At 29.7% G+C, this 21214-nt stretch overlaps 1 protein-coding gene across 1 annotated transcript in view; it reads left to right on the forward strand.

The window, feature by feature from the left end:
• The first annotated feature begins 10403 nt into the window (after positions 1-10403).
• LOC114125303 (isatin hydrolase-like) overlaps positions 10404-21214 on the forward strand; it is a 108322-nt gene continuing 97511 nt past the window's right edge. Inside the window, exon 1 of the mRNA XM_050204259.1 lies at positions 10404-10414. The gene's annotated coding sequence lies outside the window, so the exon portion shown is untranslated. The remainder of the gene's footprint in view (positions 10415-21214) is intronic.

The raw sequence follows: 21214 nt of genomic DNA on the forward strand, positions 1-21214 counted from the left end.
TATTATATTATATTACACTATGTATATATAGGTACAGTCGGCGGCATGTTCTATTATAAAACACTCGACACTTGACATGTTGTATACATTATACATTATACGAAAGCAAATTGCACACTTTATTTAGCAGCATGTTATATCTAATAGTATATTAATAGTTACCTATTATACTGCAGTATGGCTCGTGTTGTGTTTTTTAGGTTGGAAAATGTTCTATGTCGGATCACGGTGTCCGGTGGTTAGGTTAGATTTGGTAAAGGGTTATACAAATTATTTGAAAAATTCCTAGGTATTCTACGCCGAAAGGTAGGTACAGTACCTTAAATCTAAATGTAATTTTGTATGTTAATATAGTATATAGTATATATTTATATTAGTTATAGGTATACTTTTAAAGTCTAAGAAAAAGTCAAGCTTCGGTGACTTGAGTAACTTTCAACACTTTTGACGTAAGATAAGTGCGAATAAAAGTTTTGATTTCAAAACGCTCAAAAGTAAGAATGCCTTATTAATGGGCTGAGTACATTAATACATTATGTACTCAAATTACAAAAAAACAAAAATGTTCTGAAAAATGTATTGATTTCATTAAGGATGTGGATAATAAATAAATGTGTATTAAAATTTGATAAAAATCAATTAAAAAAAGTGAAAAATTAATTTTACAAATAGGCATACAATTCGCATAAAATTCTATCAACATATTTTTTCATTTTAAAATATCAATATTTATCCTTAATGTATAAATTTAAGGAACCACGACGTCGTATATTATAATATACTACACTTATATAATATGTATTAATATCTTTAATATTTGTATCTTTTAATATAAAATCAGGAATAGTTTAGTATATAGGAATATACGTACATGGTATAATATATATATATGTGTGTAGGGGACGGTATGTATTATATTATAATGTAGTGTCGGGAAAATGAAAATTAACATAACGCACGAATCACGTTCGCATGCATATCGGCGCCACTGCCGTCGCTCTCGACACGAAAAACCGTTATTGTTAATAATTACTTCTGACGCGGTTGTTTACATTAAAATTAATGCTATGTAAATTATTGGCGGGATAGGTGTTGTCCGACTTCCTATACAAGCCACCGCCGCCCGTGTACGTACACGGTATATTATAAGTTATAACACATAATAATATTACTATATATACAGGGTGATTTATTTTAAAGCACATATTTTTAATTTTTATTTTTATCGTACTTCTGAAGTTCTTAAATATATTTTATTACGTATGTGTACGCACAACATATAGAAAATGTGTGTTCAGAAGAACCAATTTTTTGTAGTTAGAGCGTTAAGATTGTAATGAACTGAGTACCGATGATCAGTCATCAAGACAGCTTAAAACATTATCTGTGTGCGTTATATTGATTACGATATTTTAATTTGCTAATTTTTAAAATGTTATGTTTTACACGGGTATATACTTATTATAACTATTAACTTTTAAATACGTATTAAAAATTAAAATATATAGTCCATTAGTCCCAATATTTTGTACAAGCGTTTAAAGTTAAAATATTACCCAAATTTTTTAACAAATCACAAACATTTTTATAGCGGGAAATTAATAAACATTTTCTTTTTATATATTTAAGATTTAAAATTAAATACGAGATACTAGTTGATTAATTTTTTTATGAATATTTGAAGTTCAAATTTTGATGATATCAGATTCACGCATAAAATATAATAGAAAATAGAAAATAATATAATCTCCTTAATCCTTAAAATTTAATTCAAGATAACTTATAAGTTATTTTTATAGGTATTTAAAAATATTAAAGATACATATCATAGGTACAAGATTTTGACTAAATTCATCAAAATCACCACAATTTTGTAATTTACAGTGACACAACTATAGTTGTAAAATCCTATAGGATTTTTCAAGTGGATGACCGTTAGTAGTTTGTTTATCGCTACAGTACAGTGTATAAAAATGTAAGTTTTTCATAAATACAGCCCAAGAGGTGATGTTAAGACACCCGAAACACCCTTTCCCTTTGTTTGCGACATTAATTATTAGTAATAAATAATAAACTATCTAGTACTTACTAATTAGGTACATATAATATATTTATAAGTAAACCGTAAACGTTGATGGCTTATACCACACATCTGAAATCCAATAGCGTCGAATATAATAGTGTTATTTATAGACGGTGAAAATCTATGCATAATTGTTTTTGAATTCGAACACGCATAATAATTTCGCTATTAGGTACTACGCGACTGTGTACGAATTTTTTTGTTTTAACTTACCCAATATCTTATGTATAATATTTTATGATATTATGTGTAGAATTAAGTCGTAATATACTAATATAATATAGGTAATTTATGTTTATACGAACCGAAACGCATTTTATTTTTAAGTATATTAGACTTTTATTAGGTATACCTACTCTACAATACAATATCATAATAACGATGGATGCGTGATGTCATCCGTATTATCCATTATTACGTAGACACGGCGCGGAATATTATTAACACACGCGATTACCCTTTTTTATTTGTTACTTATTGGCATGTCAATATTAGATCTCAAAGTAATAAGTTGCATGAAACGTCTCGGGGGTATTATGCAAGGCACTGTTAAATGAATGTTTACATAATTGAAAGCCTTCTATATACTACCCCGGTTTAATCGTAAACTAGAACTATCTCTAGGGATGTTATATTGTGTTTTTCTTTCTTTTTATTTTTTTTTTTTATTATACCAGCATGTTGTATTTAGTCTACCAAAACTCGTGTTTTATGTATACTGTATAGGTATACCTATATAATGTAATTGTATAATATATACGTACAACTACTCGAAGAACTATATACATACCTACGTCATGTGTAATTATGTTGATGGAATATTATTTTTGAATTACATACTTTATTGCTTTGTAATTATTGGGTGATGGATGTTTCGATGACCTAGAAAAATTCGAAAATTTTGCAATCTGATTGCCAATCGTCTATATTATTATTATACATGCATTTATACACTGCAAGAACACTATTACATATATATATATACATACATATATATATATATATACGTGCGTAGATCATATGAAATATTATATGAATACTTCGGGGATCAGAAAATATATATTATAATGGGTAGGTACACGCATGCACGTGCTGCTCGTGTACCTACTCATGTTATATTATTAATTATTGAAAAATAGTTGTAATTGCAAATTGCAAATGATCTACATGATGTAATGCTATTAGTTTGGGAGATATAAATAGCATTAAGTTATTATTTGTGTTTAGGAAATAAATTATCTACTTTTAAGTGTATGTTTTAGATACATGAATAATATATTATGTACCTACAAACTCAAATTAAATTTGAAATAGGTACATCAATTGTCGATAAATATTAATACAAATAACTAAGGTATATTTAACATGATGTGAATGCTATTATCAAGGTGGGCATATTATGTTACGACTTGATGATCATTCAATGTATTATATATAGCATTAACGTTAAACTATGTCGGTAGCAAACAAAATGGTATACACAATAACTACATACTACATGGTGATGGATAATATTATTTAGCGGCTCCCCTAGTCAAGAATAGGATATTTAAAAAAATCATACACGTGTACAGTAATAATTTATCATAAAGATTATGTAATAAAAACTTTCTTCTTTATAATCACGCCTTTATTAACATTTCAAGTATAATAGTAATTGAAATATATTATATTTTTATATACCAGTACCTATCCATATAATATAATGAAATAATCCACTTAAAAAGACGGAATTCACTATAAGAATATTTATAATAGAATTTGCACGATGATACATTGGTTGCGGTTACCTATGTTTATATTGAATTATAGGTAGATACATATAGGCTTTATAATACGCCGTATACCTCAATATCTATGTAGGTTAAAACATATATTGCGCGGATATGCGTAAAACATTATAAGTACATATTATTTCTACACATTATTTAGATCAGGTGTAGGTTCAATAAATAAAAAAAACCGCAAAAACATCAAACCAATATACGCGATATTGGTTTACTTAAATTGTTTATAGGGTTTTATGAAACGCATTATAAACGGCGAAAATTATATTATCGAATATTGATCGTAACATAATTATTATCGTAATATTACATCGTTACACGGCTAACATACACATTACACATTCGTATATTATAGGCGTACGCGTGTATGTATATTATAATATAGTTATATTGTGTGAACGAATTTGAAAATAAAACCGTCGGTGTGGTCTTCAAAGAATAAGTTAAAAATCTCACTGTATCGTCCGATCGGTATCGATATAATATTATTATACGCACCTAATTAGACATTAATGCCCGTTTTCGTGACCACACGAGTGCCGAAAGAAATGAAAAATACTATCTATACCTACAGGACGCGTTTGCCTTTCAAATCGATCGAAACCGGTTGCACTTAATTGGTCGGCAACGGTGTAAAAAGAAATACTTCAACGGTGTAATTTCAATGTACCTGTGTATATATATATATATAATATTTTCTTCAGAAAATAAGTCTATTATGACGCTATTTAATAATATTGTTTATAGTAATGGAAACGAAAAATATGATATAATGTTACGCGTATATTATTATCGAGTGCTATGTAGAATCCTACACCAATGTATAATATTATAGGTGATATACATTATAAAAACCGATGGCCAGATTTGCCGACGGTAATTTATTTATTTTTCGATATCGACGAGACGACGAATAACAATTATCGAATCAATTACAATCGATTAACAATATTTAACCCCGAATCCGAGTAGCACAAGAGCATTCGTGTACCTATATTATAAAAGAGTATATTACCTACGTTCTCTTAGGAGTCAATGACACCTTCGTTTAAACAGTCTTGAAATAGTTTTGGGCAGTACCTATATGTACAAATGATTAGAAATAAATAACAATATAATGGTGCTCCCCCGTAACCACAAATCGATATGTTTAATGACGTATAACGACTTTTCTGAAACAATATAACGATTAACCAAAAAACTTCATTTATAACATAATCAACCAATATTTGTATTGATCGATTTGAATTACTATCAAAATAATTAAATTTAATGAATATATATGATATCTTCATTATTGCAACCATTGAATGAATAAATTAAATTGCCTGTACATGGTAGACAAATGCTTAATTGAAAAATTACGAAATTTGTCAATGCCTACATTATTTTTTGTTGAAATCGCAATCTATGTCGTATCTTCAGACGAGTAAGTATATTATAGGGATAAAAATCAAATACAATACATAATATAAAGTGTATTCATTATTTTCAATTTTGATATGTTTTACAAATAATTTAATTTTAAGAACTTTAGAATATGACACTGAGCATGGGCGCCACGAGGGGGGTGCAAGGGGGTGCACTTTATACTTGAGTATTACTTTAATAGCTTACTTGATTAAAAATTTAGTGTAAATCGAATACCTAGGTATATTGATTTAATTTATTATTATAAATTCGCGATGTAAAAATGTGTGTAATGTGACATTTATTGAATAGAATGATTTAAAATACTATCCAGTACGCGTTTTACCAAAAAACAAAAAATCAAAGAATCGGATAAATCATATAACATAATAATAATTATTCCTAATCGTCGTGCAATTCCTAATATTTATTGTATACGATAAACCTTCACATTGTGATAGGTAATATACACAGTTGCAGGACATTTATATGGATAATTAAAATAACTAGGTAGCATATTATTATACTGAATACTTCGCAGTCGATCGTAAGATTAACATCAAAATAATCCTGATTGAATATGGAATCTACGTAATAAATAACAACACACACACACACACACTCACTTATACGACTTTAACTAGTAATATTATATACGAGCATATATACGACTTTATACATTATTATACGTCTAATTTAATGTTTTATAATATTCATTAAAATTATATGATATATAATGTACCCAATACAGCCTATATACACTATATATTATATTCGACACGAAGCTTAGCTTATGGGTGTATGTATTTTATATTATAATAGACCGTTTGGAAAAAAAAAAGAAAAAAATATAATGTTTTCTAGACAACGAGCGACTGCAGCGGTCACCGCAGATTGCAGTTTAGTTTGTTCGCAAAATATATATCATAATATATTATATTATACTACACCGCATACACCTATTCATATACATATATATATATATATATTAGTACTTACGTGTACGGCTACCGACGATGGCGTGTGTATAATAATAATATAATATATAATATATCTCGCGCCGGACCTCGACTCGTTTTTGCGCGTACACGCATTCTTTAGTTTATCACCCATAAAACACAACAGCCGTCCAGCTCTATTATAATATACGTCTCTTTCTTCTTATAATAATAATATGATGTATAATAACCAATAAAAATAATCTTTATTTTCACGCGCATTTAATAAAATACCTATCACGCGTATACATACATAATATACGTATATAATAATATGTCTTTCGTGCTTAAACGGACGCGTAATATAAATACGTATTATAATATATAAAGCATCGCATATACATATAGGTATACACACAATAATACACATTTACGCATTATTATATTAATAATTATAAATGCAACCCGTGTAACGTCGGCGTATTATAGTAGTCTGTGTACAGACTGTGTATATTCGCATATTTATACGTATATTATATTATGCACATTATATTATCCGAACGCTTTTTTTTTTATATATAAATATACCAATATATCAACCGCTAGTGTACATAAATCTTGCGGACTTAACAATATTATGATCACTATTATTATCGTTGTATCGCGGTGACGATTTTATAAATCTGCGCAATAATATCATGTTCGCGGTTTTAAACGAAAGTATATTATGATAAAGGTGTAGAACGAAGCATAATCAATGAGAAAATGGTCGTCTCGAAGAGGAAATTCTCGCACGTACCTACCTATATGTATTGTCATTTATATGTAGATGAATATCTACTCAAAGCATGCGCATTAAATCATTAAACCGTACGTTTATACGTATCTACCTAAGTGTTATCATCACGCTCGCAATTAATTAAAAAGTTAATGTGTATAAAAAAAAAAAAAAAAATGATAAGCAATAATGTGATATACATTTGAAGTTAACCGGTTTTTCACGCACATCAGTTAGGTACTCGGGAGCAATAGTTAAACATAATGTGTACGCATATATTATAATATATACCGACTGAAATAATAAATCAAACATAATAGGAATTACTATTTAAAACTTCGTTTACGTTGTCTGCGGCTATATTTAATAATATATAGTATTAATAATAATAATATTAGCTATATATATAAAGGGCTTCCATTGAATTGACCATCTCGCCGCAATATATATTATATTGTTATACTTTGCTGAAAATAAATTTCAATTAAACGCTCGGATGGACATATACGCGAACGTATATAGATTATCGTGATATACAATAATATGTATACCTAGATAGATGTAGGTATAATTAATTATCTCAACTAACAATAATTATATTATGCATATATTTCTCCAAAATGTACGGTATGAAATTACCAGTTTTAATTATTTGAAAAGGTGAATTTCAGTATTTTGAGCACCTGAGTCAGCAGCAATCAGTTTATAATAATATAATGTACCTATATGATTCAAGCTAAAGCCAATTAAACGCATTAACCGCATTTCCACATTAGACATGATAATTATTATTAATATAGGTACGTTTCATTTATAATTTATATTGTTAACTTTGTTTCGATTTCACGAGAGATTTTATAATCACTTGTATGCTAAACATATCTGTTTTTTATTTCTGTGTAATTGGTAATGAAAAAACGACCATGAAGCATCTCAAATATGAATTTGAAGAAAACATTTTTTTGTCTTACAAATTACCTATACATCACAGCACATACGAAAAATCAAATTATTAAACACTAAATGAAATGCAATAAAAACTATGTGTGCAATATGGACTCAATCCATATGCACTTACCATTATGCAGGCTTAACAAGAAAAGAAGAAGTGATAATGAACCACCTATGAGAATCGTTATTTTGTGTAAATAATTTATTTTGTCAAAAATCAAAATATCATATTGATAAACGGTAAATGACTAGGTATAACAAAAAAGTATGCGACTATAATATATATTATCAACTATTGTTTTTGTATTTTTATTTGCTGTAAGAAATAAGAGCAATATAACTTATGAGGAAGTTATATTAAAGGTTCCAACTTTCTAATTTTAAAAATATTTTTTAAAGTTTTTTCACGTGTAGGCATATTTACAATTCAATTTCATGAATTACTTTTAAACTTGACTATTATACTTTTTGTAATTTCTGCACTACCTACACGTATTGGTAAGGAAAATTTCTATACGATGGGTCTAAAGTAACGTTAGTTTGGCTCAGTGATGATGTGGAAATATTATTTTTATTAATCAGTCTCACTTTAACCGAGTGATACCTATCCATGAGAGATACCCAATCTCTATGCTATTACACAGATACCGATCGCGGTATCTCTTCGAGTCGCTGGCTCCAACACCGTAAGTCGTAATATCAACGCCAGACCTTGATAGTTCTATCGGATGAGACAAGATTTTCGGCCAATTGAACCGTAATGAGTGAGACTTAAACAAAAATTATGACTAATATTACTATAAATAATAGTGTCTACAATTCGTAAGTATTCCTATAAATAATAATAAATGAGTATTAAAAATATAATATTAGTACACAGAAGTCATCATATTACACGCGCATACAACTCAGCCGAATAATTCTATTCTGATATTATAATGTACCTATTGATTATTGAGCGTTTGCGCTCATCTATAGTAGTTGTCGTGTACCAACGCGTTATATGCCTATTATACGATACACACTTGGGCATATTACAGTGAAACTTGCATTTAACGAAATTTTCTATTCAACGTATTATTTTTGAGAACCATGACCTTCATTGTTATAATCACGAGTTTAATTCTATTTAACGAATTCTTCGGTATAATACGAATTATTTTTTTTTCTTGTTCCCAATGTGACTTCGTTAAATAGAAGTTTCACTGTAATACTAATATACTATAGCGCAGTGCTGTTTGCGCTCTTGTGCACAGCATATCGTATTATATTATACACGAGCATACACCTATATATACAGTGAGAGTGTGTGTTTTACGTTATTATTTCTTAAATCCGTCTGTGTGTACACGTAATAATATTATATTATTATTACGATACGGGTAAAGGTTATAATATTATATTATACCATTGTACGGGACGTAATTATCGTGTTTCGATGCCGACGTCGACGGCGGAGACGAGTCTCGTCTAAAACGGTTTCGATGATAGCTGTCGCTGCGGCGGCGGCGGTATAACGCGGTCGCGCGCGAGCTCATTCGCGCGGGGAACGCGTTTCGGGACGCCCGAGGCGGTGTTTGGCGATCGCATTTATCCACAAAGAGCTGCGTCGGCGTCCGTAGCCTGTTATTTAGACGCGGACGAGCTGTAAATAATTATACGAGTTTTGCCGCCCGCGTGAGTGTGTTTGAGTATGACGACGATGTGCACGCACGCACACACACACACCGACTTATCTCTCCCACAGTCCCACCCTCCACGACCCCCCACCACAAGTCTCCCGAGTGTGCATACCTATATCGTATAGTGCATATATGTGCTGTATTACGCCGGTAAATCGTATAATATTATGTATCGTGTGCATCGGCTTATTATGACGTAATATATGCACAAAATATAATAAAATACCTATATATATATGCAAAATAATAGTGTTAGTATATTATACTGCAGTGATGTGTACTTTACGCGTATCGTGTGCACCGCGTACTTTGTACTTTGCATCCCAAAAACGATAGTGTTTATGTTTATTCTTACAGGTCGGTAAGTATAACGCATAGCGTATTATACATTATAAAATTGCGTCCCCGAAACTCGTGGGTCGAAAGTTTTCTGTTGAATTTAATATACATATTATACTACATTATATTATATCGAATATATTCGCGAAGCAGTATTATTCGTTCAAAATTCGACTCAATATTTTACTAGAGTCATCAAAATATAAGTAGGTAATAGCAGTATAATATATAAACGTTTTTAAGTCGTTTCAAAGCAATGCCCTATAGACTTATGTGTTAACGAATATATTATAACATAAATATTGAAATATTTAAGAAACGGATTGAACAAAAAGAAAATATGACTATTTACATAAAAAATCAGATATTATATTACCAATTTTGCTTTGAAAATATTTAAAAAATTGTACACCTACTTTATTATATTGTTTATCTACTGCAACTACACGTTAAGTGGACGTCGAGTTTCATACCTACCAGCTAGTTGTTTCTGCTCTAACTAACGTAGAACACTGCAGCTATTTTTCCGTTCAGAATAATCAATTTTACTCTGTTGCTTTGAATATGCATTGCCCCCTCCAGATATCCATGCTTGTTTATAATAATAATAATGTTATGTAATGAACATATAAAGTGTATTATTATTTTACTGACAAAAAATAAAAAAATCATATAATAATAGTATTTAAATTCAAATAGTATAGGTATGTACCTATGTGGCTATATGTCACATTATACAATATCATATGAATTTATCTTTCAAATATATCTTAATATCTATAGATTTGACCTTAGTCAATGTTAACATTATTGTAATATCTCTAACTATTATTTTGGTGTAATTATATATTATATGTTTTGTCAATATTTTTAGTACTTCTCAATGGAAAATAATATATTTATTTTATAACCACCCAAGTATCATAAATTGAACATTGCAGCAACTTATAAAGTAGGTAAATAAAAGAGGACTACAGAGGACTACAGAGGAATATATAATTATATTATTGTAACAGATTTTTTTAAGTAGGTACGTTTTCTGGAGCCTCTTAAAATTAAATCTATACGATAGTACGCTAATGATTATTTTAAGTATTAATTCTATGTGTATTGTCTTGTACTTTATCTGTGGGTTAAGGATTACTGGTTAATAAAATTGAAGATAATAATAATAGTACGGGTTATACACAAAAAAAAACTTATATAATATTATAATATGAGATCCCCTTGAAAAATTATAGATGTCGACGGGTTTTTAATAACACGCACAATCTATATAATGGGTACTGCTATAATAATATACGTATAGGTATTAAAACTGTTACAAGTATACCTATATATTTATTTAAATATTTATTTTTCATTGTTGCTATCGTAATTATTAAACCCACAAGGATATTATGAGAAGAATTGTCTATACATAATAATCATGATACGTATTACGTATGCAAGTGTGTATAATATATATATATGTACATGAGGTTTAAAGAATAGTATATAATATAATACTATATAGTAGATATAGTATTTTAACACGTCTAATTGATTAGTTAAATTGATTTAATAAAAGGTCACTCGGCAACGCCCTTCTGTCTCAACTGTCATTTATAAAATGGTACAAAATATTCTGAATGGCGCTACTATTGCTTTCCCGACTTGTCTGCAGGACGTAATTACTTTCAAACCTAAATCAAACATAAAATATTTAATTACGGTATGTATCTTGTTTGTATTATTGTGTAGTTGTGTTACACACTATACTAACAGCTTTAATATTGTAAAAATGATTACAGTTTAAATGCGAATTATTGTTAAAAAGCTAAAGGCAGGTACAAACACTACAATATTATCATGTCGAACATAATATACAATATAATATGTAATATATGTAAGTATAGGTACTTCCGAAATTGCTTGTGTGCGGATATCATTATATTAATTATTATCGTTTCATATTTTATAACTATTAAACTATTAATTATACACCTATTAGTATATAATATTATTAAGAATGAAAGTTGTTAATTTCGCTTGAAAACAGAACAGTAAATTATAATAATAATTAACGGTGAGCGCATAATATATTCGCCGCAAGTTGGCAAAAGTCACCTTGTAATATTAATTATTTTTTAACATCTCAATAAGTTATTATATTATTATATTACCTACGTATATATTATACACTGTGGTACACAGTTATTAATTATTATAGGTACATAATATGACGTGTACAAAAATGTGGGTTAGGTTACCTGATATATGAGTTTATAAATTTACATTTTGAAGACTTACAAAATATGTCTATATAGAAATTCCGTTTTCATAAACTGTAGCAAAATTCGGTATTTCAACATGGTGTATCGTAAAACGAAAAAAATAATGAGAAAATTGTTGCATAAAAAATGTTGTTAAATAAATATAATATACGAAGCCTAAACAACTGATCGGCATCGCGTTTATTCATTCATAAAATATAATATAAAGCATTATATCATTATATTATATATGAATAAGGTATGCACTTCCATTCTGATTGGTTTTCCGACAGAGCCTATCCCCATTTTCTAATGCAGTATTATACTATACGCAGGTACGTATATTATATAGTGACTCGTCTATTATAATATTATGTTCTATAACACTCGGCTGTCACGGTAAATAATCGATCTTATAAATACCCGTCATTTGTCAATAATTATTATTGTTTACCCCGCGCGATAAGACTACCTATAGGTATAATATATAACCGACAAAGTTTCGGCATTATAAACGTTGCATCGCCGTGAATAAGAATCTAATCGAATTTTAATTTATTCATTGATACAAACCGTTCGTTTGATGGAAGTGTTGCCGTTAGGTATATAATATACAATATATTGTGTAGTATATAGCAGTACTATGCGTGCTATGTAAGATCACATTTACAGGCACAATTTTACTTATATACATATAATATTTTATAAATTTATAGTACACACATCATACTCATAATGGGCATTATATATACATAATACATACATATTATTATAGTTGATAATATATTAGGTTCACACCTACGACATATTATATTATCGTATATTATGTTTAATTAAACCAATACAATTTTTAATTTTTAATTTACATAGGTATTTATATTAGAATAATATACTTTTATCTATTAGGTATTTAAATTTAACACTATTATATATACCTCTAAGATTAATGTTTTTATACACTGCATTTTTCTTCAAAACGGAAAAAAATATTTCATCGGAAACACAACTTATAAACCTATAAAACTATATTAAGCTATATCAGCTATGTATATTTGTTAAACTCAATCCCGACAACCTATAGGTAATAGTATTCTGAGATATATTTGGTAATCAATGTGTTAAAATAATTCTTCACTGTTTTCACATATGATTCCAAAACATTCTGTTCGCTATCAGCCTTTAACTCGATCAATGGTTAACTTTCAATAAATAATAAATATTAATTAATAATTACCTTTTACTGCCATTAATCTTTTTTTCATAATTACGTTTTTTCTTTCATTTTGTTAAACTCTTGTTTAATAATATATGGGTACTTGGTATACCACGGTATACTATGTATTTATGGTACTTACACTGTCAGCATCATTAGATTTCTTATCCTCACCTTACTTAAACATTTATAAGAGTAGGCACACATTTTTATTTTGTTTAAATTATATTATTTACCTCAGAATAATGGATTTTCTCTTAACTTCGCAATCTTTGTTAATTGGGATCTATAATAGCTTAAACATTCAGTTTTATAAGACACTCTCATGCAGAAACACCATAAGGTATCTATCGATACAAATAATTAGTATATTGAAATCAATTCTTTCTAAGATTAGCGCGTTTAAACATACCAATTATCTTCTATAGCTATATAATATTATAATATACAGTAGAACTCTGCTGCAGATTGTCCGAACGCCAATCAACCGGACGAGAAAAAAACAGAAAACTGAAAAAGTCGGCTTTTTTAGTTTAAAATATGTCACATATCACAATTAAAGCTTATTTTGTTTCAGTCAAATATTTTAATAAAATAATTTGTTTATGTTTACGAATTTTAAATTACATTACACGCATATTAACAATAAATACATATTCATATAACTATAATATAACCTTTGATATGTCATATGTCAATCATCCGGATATTTACTTATCCGGACCACCCTTGACATTAATTAGTCCGGATAATCGGAGTTCCACACTGTACCTACAATAAATTTAAATGATTGTGATGCGATATCAAATAGTTTTTCATATGATTATATAATAAATATTGAAAATATTAAGTTGGAACGTACCTATATAATTCAAAGGACTGCAGCGTGTGATGTTATTATATTTATATACGAGCGTCATATCTGTGGTAGGTATCTAGACGACGAGGGACGATAATTTGTCGGTGGATATTTGCATCGTCGACGATTCGCCAATCCGTTTTTGAATATAGGGGAGGACGGACCGGAAAAAATACAACTCCTCCCGGTGCACATAATATTACGTATACATATATACAAATCTAACTACGGTAGCGCCGAGTCGTATATATATACACGGAAGCTTCGAATTTCTATATAATACATAATAATACATATATATAAGTATACACACGTATACATATAATATGGCGGTTATAGTATGTATACGCGGTAGTCGGTCGTAAATAATAACGCGCCGCATCCCTCGGCCGACGGGTAGTCGTATTATATACACATATATATATTATATATACGACGTATGATACGATATTACGTAATTTCACGCACCCTTTCACACGAGCCAGACCCCGACGCCGCGACCGCTATAATATATAATATATTTTACCGCTACCGTGGTACATATCATATTATAGCGCCGCCCCGCCGACGATCTGCTCTGCAGAGCGGATTGCGGTAAAATAAATCGCAAGCGACCGTAATATATATACGACACTCGCGTTGTGTATACGCGTGTCTTTATATAGTATTGTACATAAATATATATATATAATATATAATATTATGACGTATAATAATAATAATTGTAATGCTTATAAATGTGTGTGTGTATGTGTGTGCGACGGCAACGAGTAACGACTTGCGTATAATAATAATAATAAATAAAAGTACTAACGCCACTACAATATATATACATATACGTTATAATAATAATAATAATATATAATATTATTATACACGTTGCGAGTATATAATACAATATATATATACACTTGTGTTTTTGCTATACGATTATTTTCGAGCGCACTAACCCGTGCGAATATAAATCAGAGACAACTTTTTTCTCCTTTTTTTCATTCCCCGACCGGAGTAAGGGGGATTTTAGGAGGGAGGTCTGGAAACTCTAGGATATGAGTTTGACAACAGTGGGAGGGGGTTACAAAGAGGGATAAAAACTCGCACAAATAAAATACTACATACCTAATATATATACTATGGTATGTAATCTGCAGTACTCTGCAGTCTGCAGTATATATACACAGCACGATGCTCACGATTCTCGCTGTAATAACGGCTGAAATGGCAAATAAAAAAAAAAAATAATAAAAAATATATTATAAAATCTTGTGACATAATGAACTACTACGCATAAACAGTATGCATATGGTTATTTCAAAGGCTATAGCCAAGTTAATAGTTAATATATATAGACAATTATAAGTTAATTTTAAAGTTATAAAAGTTACAAGTTGTAAGTATAAAAAAAGCAAATTAACTTAGTTAAAAATCAGTTTTTTTAATTGAATATTAATAAGTAATAACCAAGATATTATAATATGCTAAAGCTAAGTGTAGCTTATATGTAATGTATAGGATATATAATATTATATATTATAAAAAACAAATTAACCATCATTTGGTCATACTAAATTTGAAAACAGCTGTGTAGGTAAATTAAATGTTGAAATGTGTATAATGTATATGAATCTGCACGTTAATTAAATCATTGTTTTAATTTTTAACCCAACCTTATTAAAGCTTTTATTTTTGTTTTACAAATTGGCTTCCACTGGTAATTATAATGTATAATAAATTATTTATATGATTTTTTTGCTTTTAAATTATTTTTTTTTATCATCGGAAGTTTATGCGTAGAAGATTTAAGTTGCAAAAACGTTTTTTTAAACAAAACATGAATGTAATTTGAAAATTGACTGCTTAAAGTTTACACTATCAAAAAAAAAAAAAATAATAAAGTGATGCAATCAGGTCTTGCACCAAAACACATAATATTATACAAAACGAATAGGTATAATATAATGATGTATCTACCTTATTCTTTTGTATTATATGCAATGCAATGGGCAAACGAAATAATAAAACTGGATTCAATAAAATATGAATAACGTGTAATAAAATTTAAACTTTTCCATTTTTATGTTCCAAATAATATTACAAAAAATAGAACGAAATATATACACATATATAATATGACCCACGTTTATGTATATATTAACACACATACATACATGATATATTATATACAAGTGTGTGTGTGTGTATACATATAGAATAACGCAAGTGTGGTAAAAGTTTCAAAATTCCTCTATTAAATATTTAATCTCTGGATCGTGCACCTGCTCAGGTCGGTGATTAAATCATTTTATGTTTAACCCATAAACCTTTTACTAATCCACGTGCTTTGTCATATATACGAGCCGTGACACACGTTTATCCGAACGATTTCCACGCTTGGTATAACGAAACAGCATTTTATGTTTCAATATCTGGAGCTGCTAACCATTCTTTCACATTAAAACATTCTTCACTTGTAGAGTCGTTCGCGCTGAATTTATATATATAATGTACTATCCCGTAATGCCATATATACACACAAATGGGTATATGGCGTATGAATACATAAGTACATAATATATATATAAATATTATACTATAAATAGTTATATACGTTTTATAATACGAAAAAGTATACAACATACGTGTAAACTACGTAAACATTAAATAAGTGTAATACTACGTGCAGTACCGACCAGATGTGATAATAATATGTTTATCTACGGAAAAAACGACTGGGGCGAGAGAAACATATATTATAAATTATAATATTATAAGAGAATATTATGTAATTTTTTTTTGCGTTTAAAAAGAGTTAATCACTTTTAACACACTATACATAACCAAAATTCATATTCTAAAGCAATATAATACATTTAAGTATTTAAGTATACTGAAAATATATTTTAATTCTATATAAACAAAAAGGGAAGTTATTATGTACACATTACTGGTTTTACATAATACACATGCAGTATTGCAATGTTGCGAGTTTTTGACGTCTGCCATTATAAAAGTAGAAGCAAAACAATTTGCTTCAATCTTCAATAAATACATGATTTTTTATAACTATATGATAATTTTAAAGATATGAACAAATGTTAATTTTAAAGTTAAAATTATTGTTCAATTTGACACGCAAGCCTAAAGAATTGTAAGTTCTTAATCATCTACACTAATATTATTTAAATGAAATTTGGTACATAGCTAATTTAGACACTGAGAAAGGAAACAGGTTCAAAAATCAAAATTATTCAAAATAATCCATAATTAAACGAGATAGTTATATAATTTCCCTCTATTATATTTTGTTATTATGTTTTAATTTGAAATATTAATCACAGAGATTTGAAACTTGTCATCTATATATGTGATGTGTTTAATTAATTTCACTACATATTCATAATATTGAAAAATGATTTATTTATGACCGACATAGCCACATAGGTATGATAGACAATTGAATACATACGGTCATTTCCGTTATATTTCATAGTTTATATACTTCTATATATTATATACACCAAAACTATTTTTTCCTCGTTTGAATACACTGTTTTTTCTGTAGAGTTATGGTTGATAATATAATAAAATATACTAAAATTATTTTAATGATATAAAGACTTTAGGGATGTATAATTAATTACACATAATTTGACAAAATATAAATTAATTCCTTTAAACTATATTTTTCCCCTATAAAAACGTTATTAAGTGTTACCTTCCGGCTTATTTTAACTGTATATTATTTAACAATTTTAGAAGACACCTACAAAGATTTTATCGTCGCATGCACCATTATAACACCAATAAAACGGATAAACGAATGTCGATTCCAAAACGTATTATTAAAAATTTATTTTAACCAAAAAAGTTTGAAAAAAAGTGATATTAATAATGCCAACATTTGTCGTGTATACGACGGCTACGGAATATTGATGGCAAACACATCACACATACTATTATATTAACTCGTATACCCAGTCATTATTTATGTAAAGGCCAAATATGGGCAGATGGTAAGACTGGTTAAAAAGTGTATCGCGCGTATATATAATATTATTATAATATTATAATCGCCGTCCTGTTCAGTTTGAAATTCCTATTAAAACGAAAAACCACCAGTAACCATACATTATATACCGCGGTATATAATATACATATTAAACTAAACACATTTAATTATTATATTTGTAAACCGAGGGATAATCTCTTGTACTGTATAAACTGTATAAGTGTATATATGGCTACACACACATAATATTAATTATTATTATACTTATTACTATTATCATGCCGCTCTACTGCAACGTTTAATTAAACATATTATTATAATCTAAGTACAAACTTACCATATGTACGCGCTGCAGCCGAGTTGAAAATGAACCAAAAAATATGCATATTTATAATACTGCGGTAGTATAGTGTACATAATTATTATTTTCGTACCTATGCGCAACGCATGTAATATAGGAAAAAACACGCGTATTCAACACCTCAAAAATATTAATTGTAAAAACGATTACGGCGGCGGATCTACTGGACGAGTACAAACAGTAGGCAGGTATATGCGTACTGCAACGGAATAATGTAATACACAATTTTTTAGGAGCTTATATTATTATATTATACGTCTTTTATATATATTATAATAAAAATATGTGTAGGTACCTACACGTAATGAGTATGTGTCCGACACGTTGACACAGGCTATATATTATTATTATTATTGTTGTATAATGTATACATTATATACACAACAATACGCGAGCGAGTCGAAAATTAAACACACACGCGAGGAGATTATACGCTGCAGAGCTACCGCTTGGCAGCGTATATGATGGTATAATATAATGTTATAATGCGCGTGTGATATATTTGTATTCAAAAGTGAAATTATTATTCGTTAAAGACGCCTTTATAAATGGGAAGTAAATAAATATTCGGATAAAAACGTCACTTATGAGTTTCTACGACGATTGTCGTCTTCGCCGCTGCGGCGGTGGTATTATAGTGTGCGTAAGAAGTGCCCAAACCATATATACATTTACCTACATTATGTATATATAACTACGCTGCAACGTGAGTATGATAGTAATAATAATAATAATAATATTATTACCGTTACCCGAAAGACGATAATCCCAACGAGCGGATTTATCATATTATATTTATGTTTATAAACGCATATACATATATATTATAATATATATATAAGACGTATATAATAACGACGACGACGACGTATGGTTTAATATACCTATTACCTCCTACACCAATATAATATGTATGTATAATATTATTATATGTGCGTGTATAGGTACCTACAGCCGGCTGTGTGTATAATAATATTGTACACCATATAATCCTGTGCACAAATATTTGATTTACACGACGGAGTATACCTATACCGAGGTAACTTCTCACGTGTGTAGAGCATTATATTATGTACATAATGCGTATACTTTCGAGTTTTAAGGGTGCACAAAAACACACACCCTCGACGAGATAATCACTATAAAGGTCGTGATTACGGGGTGTAGGAAAACATCATATACGTACGTTTTGGCCTGCAAACCCATTGCGGACTGCGATACCCTCATAATATACTGTGTTGGTATATATAATATATGATATTACGTATATATAACCGCACATTATGTGATACTATCTATATATATATTATTTTGGTAGCGGCGTACTTTCAGGACGCGCGAGGCGAAATGTGTACACGTCGATAGACTGCACCGTACGTGTGTAATCCGCCGCCACTAGCTGGGGATGATGCGTTACCTATATGTATACATATAATATAACACTCCTATACGTGTGTAATAAACCTAGGTATACAATATAATCTGTACCGCGGTAATTGCGCGGCTCCGAGCCGGGTGTCAATATAATTACTACCCGAAAGGTGTTTGGATTTTTCGAACGGCGCCCCCGGCTGTTGGATCAAGTGGCGCGGCGCGAGAGAGGGGAGGGAAAGCGCTTTTTTTTTTCGTATTTCTATCTGTTTACAAAATATTTATCCGTCATTACCGGTTCTCGTGTCTGCTGCAGTGTTTGTGGTGTGAGTGTATGTGTAATTGCCCATCATACACACACACACTCGCCACCTTACGATACGTAGGTAGGTATATATACAAGATTTACGTTTTTTATTATTTTTGTTTTTTGTTTCGTTTAATGTGCCGGTGTATTATTTGATCAGATCGGAAAATGGCCGCCGGTCAAAGCCGACACTAAAATAAAAGGACTCGGTCGCGCGCGCGCGCGAGAAACACACGCACACACGCGCACACGTACACGCGTAAACACGGACGCACGCTTTGTGTGTACGGGTGTTGCGCGATCCTTCTTTCTCGGTCCAGCTGCCGCCGCCGCAACACGACCGGGTCACGCCCCTTTATTCTTGTTACTCGACAGTCGGAGACATGACTGTAAATAATGCAAAGTACGCTGCCCGAGTATATAATAATAATATAATATGTATATAAGTATGGTTATGTATAGATACCTGTATGAGTTGTGCACATATTACGATACGCATTGCGATCCGTCCGCGTCGGGTAGAGTATTTTAACGTTTTTTCTTGTCCGTTTTTCCGCCGTCGCAAACACCATAATATTATATCTGCATCGAGCACGCTCATCCCAACTTTTTTCTCCAGCTATGTACAGTTATATTTTAAAAAAGCTAATTATTAGAGTTTTTAAACATTTTTATACATATATAATATATATATAATTATTAAAGACCATCACATTTTCTAATTCTTGAAATTTTTCGTAATAGGTACTTAAAGACCAAATGGTGACTTTTGGAGATACAAATCTCTATTTTTTTAAACGAAAACCCTTATATTAAACCCTATATTCTATTGTGAATTATTTAGCGGATAGTTTTTTTGAAAATGTTGGTG

This window comes from Aphis gossypii, chromosome 3 (assembly GCF_020184175.1).
Source record: "Aphis gossypii isolate Hap1 chromosome 3, ASM2018417v2, whole genome shotgun sequence".
NCBI classification, from domain to species: domain Eukaryota; kingdom Metazoa; phylum Arthropoda; class Insecta; order Hemiptera; family Aphididae; genus Aphis; species Aphis gossypii.